Source organism: Aulonocara sp. 'chitande type north' Nkhata Bay, linkage group LG1 (genome assembly GCF_057382095.1).
Source record: "Aulonocara sp. 'chitande type north' Nkhata Bay isolate Kocher_YH1m ecotype deep benthic linkage group LG1, A_spYH_male_GT1.1, whole genome shotgun sequence".
NCBI lineage: Eukaryota > Metazoa > Chordata > Actinopteri > Cichliformes > Cichlidae > Aulonocara > Aulonocara sp. 'chitande type north' Nkhata Bay.
The window spans coordinates 18,167,459-18,177,864 of record NC_141344.1 but is presented as its reverse complement, the minus strand read 5'-3'; the positions used below and the strand labels follow the sequence as shown (position 1 = coordinate 18,177,864).

Here is a 10,406-nt window from a genome sequence, read left to right as displayed (position 1 = left end):
AACTTTGTTATGAGCATAATCATCGAGGTGTTCTCTCTGACAGTGAGGACAGCCAGGATCAGTCAGGGCAGGTTTACTGATTCCTCTGTGAAGCACTTCGTGTTTGGTCTTAAAAGACACTATGAAAAAATTTTACTTACTTAATTACTTTGAGAGATTTTAGCTTTCTGTTGATAATCACAGTGACAACACTATATGTATCATGATGTCATTGCATAACTGTAGACCTCCACCACACAGTTTAGTTAGTTTAAACTAGCATCAAGAGTTAGGTTTGATCGTGTATGTATATTTGTTCCCACAAGACAAAAATTCAGGCCACTGAGGATATTTCACTTTAAGTGAGATAAATGAATAGTCAGACTCTTTCATCACCCTGTTCATCAGCTATGTGGTGCGATTTCCCTCTTCTATTAAAATCAAAAGACTGAACAACAATAGAAAATACTTTTTCTAATTATTTGACGCTAAGGCTTATTTAGCTACTAATAGGGAACTTGTAGTACCACAGCAGCTCCTTAAATTTGCCGCTGAGTATCACTGATGAGGCCAGAAGCAGAGAATGCCTAAAACAAACTGTAGAGGGGCTTCAGCAAAACAGCCAGAGGCTTAAGATATATTAAATTACCATGATTGGGACTTAAAGCATGGTTAAAGCCCGTTTGAGAGGCTGGGGAGCCTCAAAGCAGTCCCATTCATTGCTGGGGAGTTGGGTCAATAGGTTGGGGAACTTCACAGGACCAGATTTTATTCTTATGCAAACGAGGGGAACAAGACCTAAAGTTCACTGAGTTGGAAGATATAAATGACTGGACAATCATCTGCAGCCCTCCACAGACACAAGCTGGGACCACAGCTGTGTGAGGAAGTACAACTACATCTGAGTTCACTTTAAACATCTCTCTTCCTGTGAAAATGCTGATAAACTACTGGAAAGAGTGAAAGTGTCACCTATCACCCAGACTTTAGTTTAAAATCTGTGTAATGGATGGAAATGTCATAATAAATATAATAAAATGTTTGCTTTCTTCTTGATAGCAAGGTATGAAAGTTAATTTCTCAGCTTTAGTGATATGATTTCCAGTGTCTTCTAACAAAAACAAACCATGTCCATCTATCTACATGTGCCAACTACTAGAATATCTAAGCAGAATGAATGTATGAATGAATGAACACACACTGAGTGCCATGAGAGGGAACACCTGCAGCCTGCTCCTCATCCTCACGTCAGCTGGGTCTCACACACGCATCACTCACGCATACAGTGCAGCATAAATGTACTGTTACTCTGTGCACAACATGAAAGGAGGAGAACTGAAGGCAGTGCTGTCTGCATTTAAAATGAGGTGTGTTTAAACTTAAGAGTCGGGCATTGCAGGACTTACAAATAAAGAAGTGGACTGCAAATGTGTACAGCGTGGATGTTCCCATTCAGTGGTATCAGGTGGACACCGATGCTTGCTTTCTTTCTTTCTTCCAAGAGGAATGACGCAAACTTCACCAACCATGAAGTCGTGTCGTGGATCGAGGAAGGCGCACGTGTCCGACGGGTTGTGTCGGGTCAAGTTGTGTCCCAGGAGAGTAAAGGGTCACGACCCGCTTTCCAGCAGCAGACAAGTTCTCGGGAACTGGGGTCGGGTTGATCTCCAGAAAAGCAGCAACTAGAGGAAGGGCAACATGCTGAAGTCTGCCTTACGCTGTCATCAACAGCTGGATCGAATTACATTTATTTGACCTGTTTTACTTTACGATCGAATCAACAGCAGGGGCAGGAAGCTAATTTTAAGCTTGTCGTAGAGTATATATCATGCCATCTTTGTTTCAAATTTGTCATAATTCACCTGTTTTAAAAAAAAAAAAACTAAAATAAAAATAAATAATCGTCTTTCATTCTTCACCCTCCAAGCGTGGAGCGCTCGTTGCAGTCTGCCTCTGTCCAAGGTGCTGACCGAAACGGCCTTTGTGAAGATTTTGGCTCAGTTTGGCTCAGATTTTAGTAATAATGACAGAGTCATCTCATTTCTGTTTTTTTAAATTACATTTTTATTAAATAAATAGGTTTCAGTCACTTTGCTGAGATACAGTTTAAAAGGGTTACTCCAAAAAGATGCATTAATACACTGTCGACGTACAGAAATTTTACATTACACGTTTATTGGGTTAATTTATGAGTAAGTCATTAAAATGACGAAATACAAAGACCTGAATACAATATGATTGTAGTAATAACTTTCAGGGACAAATTTACATTTAAATAAATAAACAAAAAAATAAAAATTATACACATTTTAGCTTATTTTCTAAAATAAGAAAAAGCACGAATCTTCTGCAAAGAGTGTGAGAACATTTTTGTTTTGTTCGCAGAGCAATTTTATTTGTAATCTGCTTGAAGTGAGATCTGTTTGCACAGCTCTGCTCGCATGTGGGGATAGAAAACTTTGAGTCCAGTAGCGGAGACGGGATTCCTCACAGTGACCCCTGATCCTCCACAGCTTGATGACTCTGGTACCATTTTGGTCCTCATCTGAGGGGAAAAAACAGAAAGAAAAAAAAGAGGACAAATGACATCAGCTGTAATTTAATATACAAAAAATAAATTGAATATTTTTAAAAAACCGCTGTATGATTTTTTTTTTTGTGAACTGCTCTAAACATTTACTTTATTCTTTAACTGGTTGCATCATCTCAGCATATTGGTAACTCCTTTCAAATGAAGTTCAGGCGCGGGCTCGGTGTAGGATCAGACTGAATTCAGCCCTGTGGCCATGCTGCTGCCAGATTCACCAAATTATATATAAAGAGACTCCTGGACAATTTAATCCCACTGGGAGACATGGTAAAGTCCTTTCTCTGCCAATTTTCACCCTCTCTCTTATTCAAACCTCCTCTTTCTTCCTGCAGCCCCACAATGCAGGATTGTGCTCTTTTTTTATGTTCTCTTATATCTTTTCTCTGTATGGCTGCCACCCCCAAACCCCTCAGACAGCATGCAGTTTATGCAAATGATCAGCCTTTCATGCTCAAAGTTGAATGAGACCTCAACAAAATCTCTCCCTTGTTCTCCCACACACACAGACACACACACACACTGCATGACTGAGTGTAAAAATACGCTCAAGTATCATCTTCAATTTTTGCATTTGATTTACCATTTTTTAAAATCTGAAATTCCTTACTTGATCCCACAGTACACCTGTGTCGTGGGGCAGGCATCTCTCTAAGTGTGGGTAGTATTTTAAAGGAGTATTTTAAATATTGGATGGATGAATTGATGGGTAACAGAGTTAGGATTTGGTTGGGGAGAAAAAGTGGAAGAAGGTTGAGAGGGGTGTGCAGGGAGTGTGTGATGAATGATGAATGTGAAATTCTCAGTGTTCCCAGGGTCTGGGTGGTGTTTGAAAGGCTGGAGGGGGCGGCTGGAGGCTGGAAGGGGGGTGATTGTGCCCAGCTGTTGAGGGGGGTATCCTGAGTCTCTCTCTTCCTCTCCCTCTCTCTCTGTCTCTGACAGGCTGTCTTTTTCACCAGCACATACCCAGGCCATCCAGCCTGCTGCCATAACAACGCCACAGCCTCTGTGTCATAGTAATGCCATGCAGTCAACGCAGAGCATGGGAGCAGGGAGAAGGAGGGAGTCCAGGAGAGGAATGAGAGGAGTGAATGAAGAGTCCAGACGTTCCTACCCCTGTGAACTTGAACTTGACTGACAGCCAAATGACGACTGGCGGGAAGAGAATGCAAAATCCACTCCTGAGAGATTTTGTCCTTTGATATGGTCAAATTACATACTGTGTATGCATTTTAACTCACAAATAGATAAATGTTTAATTGGGAGGAAGACAGGGTTTTCATTTTTGTAATGATTATAATATGATTGGTGCATAAATTACATATGAATTGGTCATTTGCAATTATAGTACTACACGTTGGCCTCTTATAAAATAAAATAAAATAAATAAAATAATGTACATGTTAGAATAAAATAGGGACTCGTGCCTATAAATGAATCCCTGTTACAGTTACATTAATAATAGAGATCTAATATTGGGAGAAAAAATAACACATTATTTATTTAAAACATTGCCTTTTTCTTCCCTATATTACTACATGTATGAATATGGACATTTAATTATTTAGTTAACATAACAAGCTGAAAAACACATTTTGATTCTGCTAATTATAAAGCTGCGTGCATGTCAGAGATCAGGATCTTCTATGAGGAGCTGCAGCTCTCTAACCTTTTCAGTCTTTTGCTCCCTTAGAGTCAGCGCGGGGTTGATTGCTTGCCTACAGCTGATAAACGACGACTGGTCCACATCAGGGGTCTTAGCTGCTCAGACCCACTCGACCATGGGAAAAAGGCGAGCTGTGAAAGGTCCCCTGTCGCTGTTACAAAGCCAAGAACAAGCCATAGCAGGATAATCGTGTTTATCCCCAGATTAAGACTGGATCGCAGCTGCGGTATCCTTGTGGGAGGAATGGGGGCTGCAGAGATGTAAAAAGGACAATGTCCTGCCTTCAGGAGACCTCATCATCATCCTTACTATACACAGGTACTACACAGGTACTGAGGTATGAGACTTTGACTCATTCGGATCAGGCTCATTCCCCTATTAAAAAAAGTTCTACTGTGTAAAACTTTGCTTTGGTGAGAGCAAAACACAAATGAAGGTTTCTCTAATGTGAGCCATGAGAATGAAAGCTTCACTCTCACTGCTATCCTTCACTACTCTTCACTTCTCAAGCAAGCACAGCTCACCCAGACAGAGCTAACCAGAGTCTAATCTGTGCGTTGTTTTCGAGTATTGAATTTGACACATGGCAACATAAACTGATCAACCAATAAACTGATCATCAAAGCCCTCAAAGACAAACTAAATGGGCCAGCTCAGACTGTCTTTCCAGTTGTCCAGTATGTTTCTCTCATTTGTATCTCTGTGTCGTCTTCGTTTGCTGTTTTGCTGCCAGTTTATACATTTCTGCAATGAATCGTTGCAATCTTTCCGTTACTGCTAAGATTTTGGGTTTTTGCTGGGATATTTGTAGTGTGTCATGTGCTGCTTGTTAAGACATGTTAGGCAAGATTTTTCTTAATCGTTCTTTGGAAAATTAAGACTCATGACACATGACCACATTCACAATTCAGTTTGTGATTCGCAATAGTTCAGGCGTAAGACAGTGCATTAATTATATGCTCACAGCATGAAAGTCAGTGTCAGACATAAAGAGGCAGGAAGACAAAAGGACAACTTCTACCAGAGACACTGTTATGGCTGCTGTGCTAATGCAAGCATCTGCCACTGTCTAGTCTTGACTGTTGTTCCCACCACAGGGTTTACTGCAGCAGCCTCTCAAATATACAATGTTGGGAGGGGGACAAAAAAAAAGAAGTGGTGGACCTTTGTGAAATACTCCTTTCACAAAGCAGCCATTGTGGAGAGAAGGCAGGATCAGAATTATAATGTGGAGCCTGGTCACTGTTTACCAACAGGCCAACAGGTCTCCTGCAGCTGCACTGTCCACCACCGACATGCAGACTGCACTGTGTTTGTATGTACATGTGCACGGGTGCACATTAAAGCCTTTTGTGTTTATCCAATATACCCCTGAGTGCAGTCAAACAGCACTTTTCCAATAAAATACATTTCAGGAATGACTTTTTTATACGAGAAATATTTTTGAATTCACTATACAGTTATTGTGCAGAATGGCAGCAGGTAAATAATCAAAGATGCAGTCACAATTCCTTGCCCTTCCAGATGTTTAGCTGTTTTCTGGACCCAAAGCACATTAAACCCAGCGTAACCTTACTGTATGAATTTAAAATTTAAACAAAGATCCAGACATAGAAATTAGAGAGCTGAATGCTTCTTGAAAAGCTGATAATGAGGATTTAAAGCGTGTGCTGTGTGTTGCTAGTCACGCAGTATTCCAGTGTGTCAGCATTTATAATTACCCAGCTTTGCCCTCACCCCCAACCCTTCCAGTTGAATGTCTAATTACAACATGTAATAAAGGGACAGTTCCCCTTTTACTTGTTCAAGCCACAGCCTCTGGCTATTAAAACCAGTATTTTGGCATGACAGAGAAAAAAAAACTATAGAAAAAACTAAGAAGCACATGGAGGACTGCCAGCCAGCAAGAATCTGAAAGACAATTTTTTAAATCTAAAATAATCTAAAATAGCATTTTCTCAGCATCTAGGCACAATAAAAATTTAGCTGAACTTTTATCTAATCTAATTATTATTATTGTTATTATTATTGTTATTATTTACTACAACTTCAAAAATATTTAGGACAATAAAACAATCTTTATATTAAATGTAAGCATAAAATTATATTAACGTGTTCAGAATCGCTCTGTCTTTGCATTGCTGGGTGGAGCTCGTAGGTGGTGCTGTGCCTTTAAATGGGCCTACTCGCTTTTACACCCAGTTTTGATGCAATTATGTTAATATGCAGAGCTTGTCTGCGTCCTATTCATTATCTGCTAGAAATGCGTGATTGTTTTCTTTATATTACAGTCAGGGTCTTCATGCATGCCGTGATCCAACAGGGAGCTGTAAGGTGGGTTATTGGGTGCACGGTTTATTCTCCTTTAAAAAAAATAAATAAAAGGAAAATATATTTACTAAGTACTACATAAAAAAAAATCTAATTGCCAAGACTGATTTCCTTTTTTCATAGTCTAACTATTAAATCTTATGTAGGTCACCGGACGCAGTTCAGCCCACTGACAGACCTCGACTTAAACCTGGGCCTAACGTTAATCTCTTTCCGTTCATCAGCATCACGGCAGGAAACGGAAGGCTGGAGGAAGCATTTAAACATGTTTGAATACAGCGAGTTAGAAGAAGGAAGGTTTAAAAATAAAAAGGTTTAAAGGTGGAGGAAAAAACGAAACGTGTATGTCGAAAAAGGATGTAAGTGTAAATGCATATTAACCCTTCAGCTGTATCCTTTTTTTTTTTTTTAAATAAAAGGGGGCAAAGGTTAATTTAAAAACTTGATTCCTTTACAAATAATCATTCTTTTTGAAATAACAAAAACGTAAATCAGTGTTTCGTTTTCCAGGTCACAACTGCATGTTTTTGTCTTTTACACCAAAAATAATTAAACAAGCAAACAAAAAAAAAAAAACCCCATAATAATTAATGCATCCGTTATTAATGGTCTAAAGGAGTTTTACCAAAACAAGACGTTTGCCATACCTGGCGTTTTGGTTTCTAATTTTCTACTTGCAGATGTCATTAAGCAGCTGATCTCTATTTGAATTTAAAATGATTACTATTGAGCTAAAAAAAGAAAAAAGAAAAGAAAAAAAAAGAGGAAATATAAGCTAACATTCTGCATTTTTACTTTCATTTAAAAAATATTATTTATAGTTTACTTGTATTTTTTTTGTATTTTAAGTGAATGATTTGTTTTTAAAGGAGGCCTAACAAATAAACTCAATACTGAAAAAAAGGAAATTACAAATAAATTTTATATATTTCATTTCAAACTTTTTTTGCTGACTAGCTTTTATGGGAAAAGAATTAGGCATAAACAGGTAACAGGTAGTCACTCTAAACTGCTTCAATAACCTTAAAATGTCAAAAGTTTAGAAAATGTTGCACACAATAACACGGTGCTGTTACTTACATTAAGGTTTTAGCTTTTGAGAAGCATTTTTCTCCTTTGTGCTTTGCTTCGGTAAACTTGGGACAATTGTAGGAATTTTTACTTGTTTTACTTGTTTCACCACCTGCAGAGTCACAGAGATGCAGGTTCCCTCTCAGCTTTAATATAATCAAATGTCATGAGGTTTTTTTTCAGCCACTGACTCAATGACTTTCTCCCGCTCTGTTCAATTACAGCAGCAGTTAGAAGTGCAGTGACTCACAGAACGACCTTCAAAAGGCCACAGAAACGTGACCTCAGTGATTTGCTACATCTCTGTTAAGTGAGAGCACACCGGAGGTGACAGTTAAGACAGGAAGGCGTAAAGACGGCAGTGATTTGTATCTGACGGACGGCTGATGATGGACCACATTAATGCGGCTATACTTTCTGCTACACATCCATTTTAAACGCAGCATTGAACCTCCGTCTAGATGACTCCCAAAATACAAACATCCCCACGTACTTAAATTTGAGAAGGAGGCCTCTCATTTAGTGAAATCCCTTTATTATAACCGTGCTTTTAAAAATATAACCTTTTGACACAAATACATGGGTGCTAATCCTTGGAAAGACATAAGCTAACACTTGTGATTTCTCTCCTGGATCTTAACTGTTCTGACCAATTTAAGGAATCTGGGAATTTATTGTTGGTTTATACTGTGATAAGTAAAATACACAGTCTGCTGAACAGAGTCAAGGCAAAATAATATCAATTTTCTAATTTTTAAAGCTAAACTGCATTCAGCTTTAAAAATGAAAACATTTAAATGTAATAGCATTTTTTTCAAGACAAAAAGCACGACTTGTATCTCAACAGTCTCATTATGCTTACTTAAGGTTTCAATCACAGTAACATAAACATTAACATGAGGTAAAAATAGTGTTTTAAATTTGACAACATGAGGCCAAATTCTTCTGTTATACAAAGAAATGTCATCAGTGTGTTTCTAAAGGAAGTCTGTGGTAGGAAAAATCATTCATTCATGTACAACAAAGGCCCCTTGTAAATTCTTTCTACTTTCAGAAATATTTAAGTGACCCCGTGAGCTTATTATTCCCGGATCACTTCATTAAAGCAACCTTCAGAAAAGTTCAGTGTTAGAATTTATTAGAACAAATGCTTTAATTTCTGGGATTCTGTGTATTTGATCATGAGGCTGATAACTGTTGTGGACAGGTGCAGCAAAAACACCTTATTTTGAAAAAAGCTTTTTCAGTTTACTGATAAAATATTTACCCAACATTTTCACAACCATTTTCTAAAACCTAAGACAATGTGTTCATTGTGCCAGTCTTTTTCTCACAAATAGGAAGGAAGAGGCACTTTTGATTGAAGAATAGTCAATAAGTAAAACCTTACTGTATGCATTTTCATAAAGAATCTGTGTATTATTAAACCTAATACACACACATAACCTACCTGAAAAGACAACATGTCCTCCTTTTGGAGTTTTTCTTTCTTTTCTTCTTCTTTTTTTCTTAATCTCATAAACAAGAGGCTGAGGATTTGGAGGTCATTCCTACTTTCGGTTATCTAGCTTTATGATGCATGATTATCACTCATACAGCTAGATAACCAAAGACAGGAACAGGCTCCGTCATTAGCGACAACAGCAAAAGGTAAGTCCGAGGCTTTCTGGGAACAAAGAAAATGATTTGGTATTTATGCAAGTTTAGCTTCAGGTTTCACTTCAACACCATCGAATGATGATTTCTGTTTTTGTTTTTAATGTTTTTAAATCAGATATGTCAATCCCAAATCTCCATAACTTCCCCAAAACTAATTAAACCATTTTAATATCTCACCGGTCTGTCAGTCACCGAGATGATACTCCAATTCTAGAGCCTAAGCACCAAAATACACATGAAAAATAGATGTGGGGTGACAAACTGCACAGTAGCTGTTCCTGTTGTGCTTTAAGGTGCAACTTCACAGCTGTGTAGCCTGTGTGACTGTTTGTGGATTCTGTGCTCCTTCTCACACTTTGCAAACAAACCCAGATCATCAGAATTCATCAAACTCCACTGCTTTAACGTTTCATTAAAGCCCATCTTCCACAGCAACACCTTAGGAATCTATCAAACATGTATGCTAGACATTATTATTATTAGTAGTAGTAGTAGTAGTAGTAGTATCTGCCTTTCGGTTATTTTTACAGCTATATATGATGAGTATTGTTATTATAGGTATTCTAATGGTGCCACTACATCTTTGGTCACAATGCAAGAGCACCCTGTCATATATTTATATCTATTTCAAAATTATTTTGTTAAATATTTGACTCAAATCAACCTCGTGATGACCTCACGTTTTTCCCCTGTACGTCTGACGTCAATATTTTTAATTGGGAAATAGATGCACCGACAAGACGTGCGTCATTTTCTAACGCACACAAATATTAACACTTGTATATATGTGTATATAATTTAAAATATTAAAAAGGCAATAGCAGGTTTCATAGTGTGTTTTTTTTTTTTTGGGGGGGGGGGGGGTCATAAATTAAAAATATATATATCACTGTATGAGTCAAATTGCCTTCAGTGGCCTGGACGGTGTGTGAAAGGCTTCTGGCCTGCATAAACACTGCTTCTCTGTCACAACTAATGTTTTGCCCTTGTTATATGAGTTAAGGCACAGGTAACTGGGTTACTCATGTACCATTTTAATGTTGTTCTCTTGCAAACTAGTTATAGAAGCCAGCACACATCGTTATCTATTGGTCATGGGTTTGACGGTGAACT

At 38.1% G+C, this 10,406-nt stretch overlaps 1 long non-coding RNA gene across 1 annotated transcript; it reads right to left on the bottom strand.

Moving 5' to 3' along the window:
• Positions 1–2,019: 2,019 nt before the first annotated feature.
• LOC147338929 (uncharacterized) lies at positions 2,020–9,283 on the bottom strand. Its single transcript, XR_015128373.1, has 2 exons — positions 9,085–9,283; positions 2,020–2,524 (listed from the first exon to the last, which is right to left on the bottom strand). It is a non-coding gene; the product is annotated as an uncharacterized LOC147338929 (long non-coding RNA).
• Between the last annotated feature and the right edge of the window lie 1,123 nt (positions 9,284–10,406).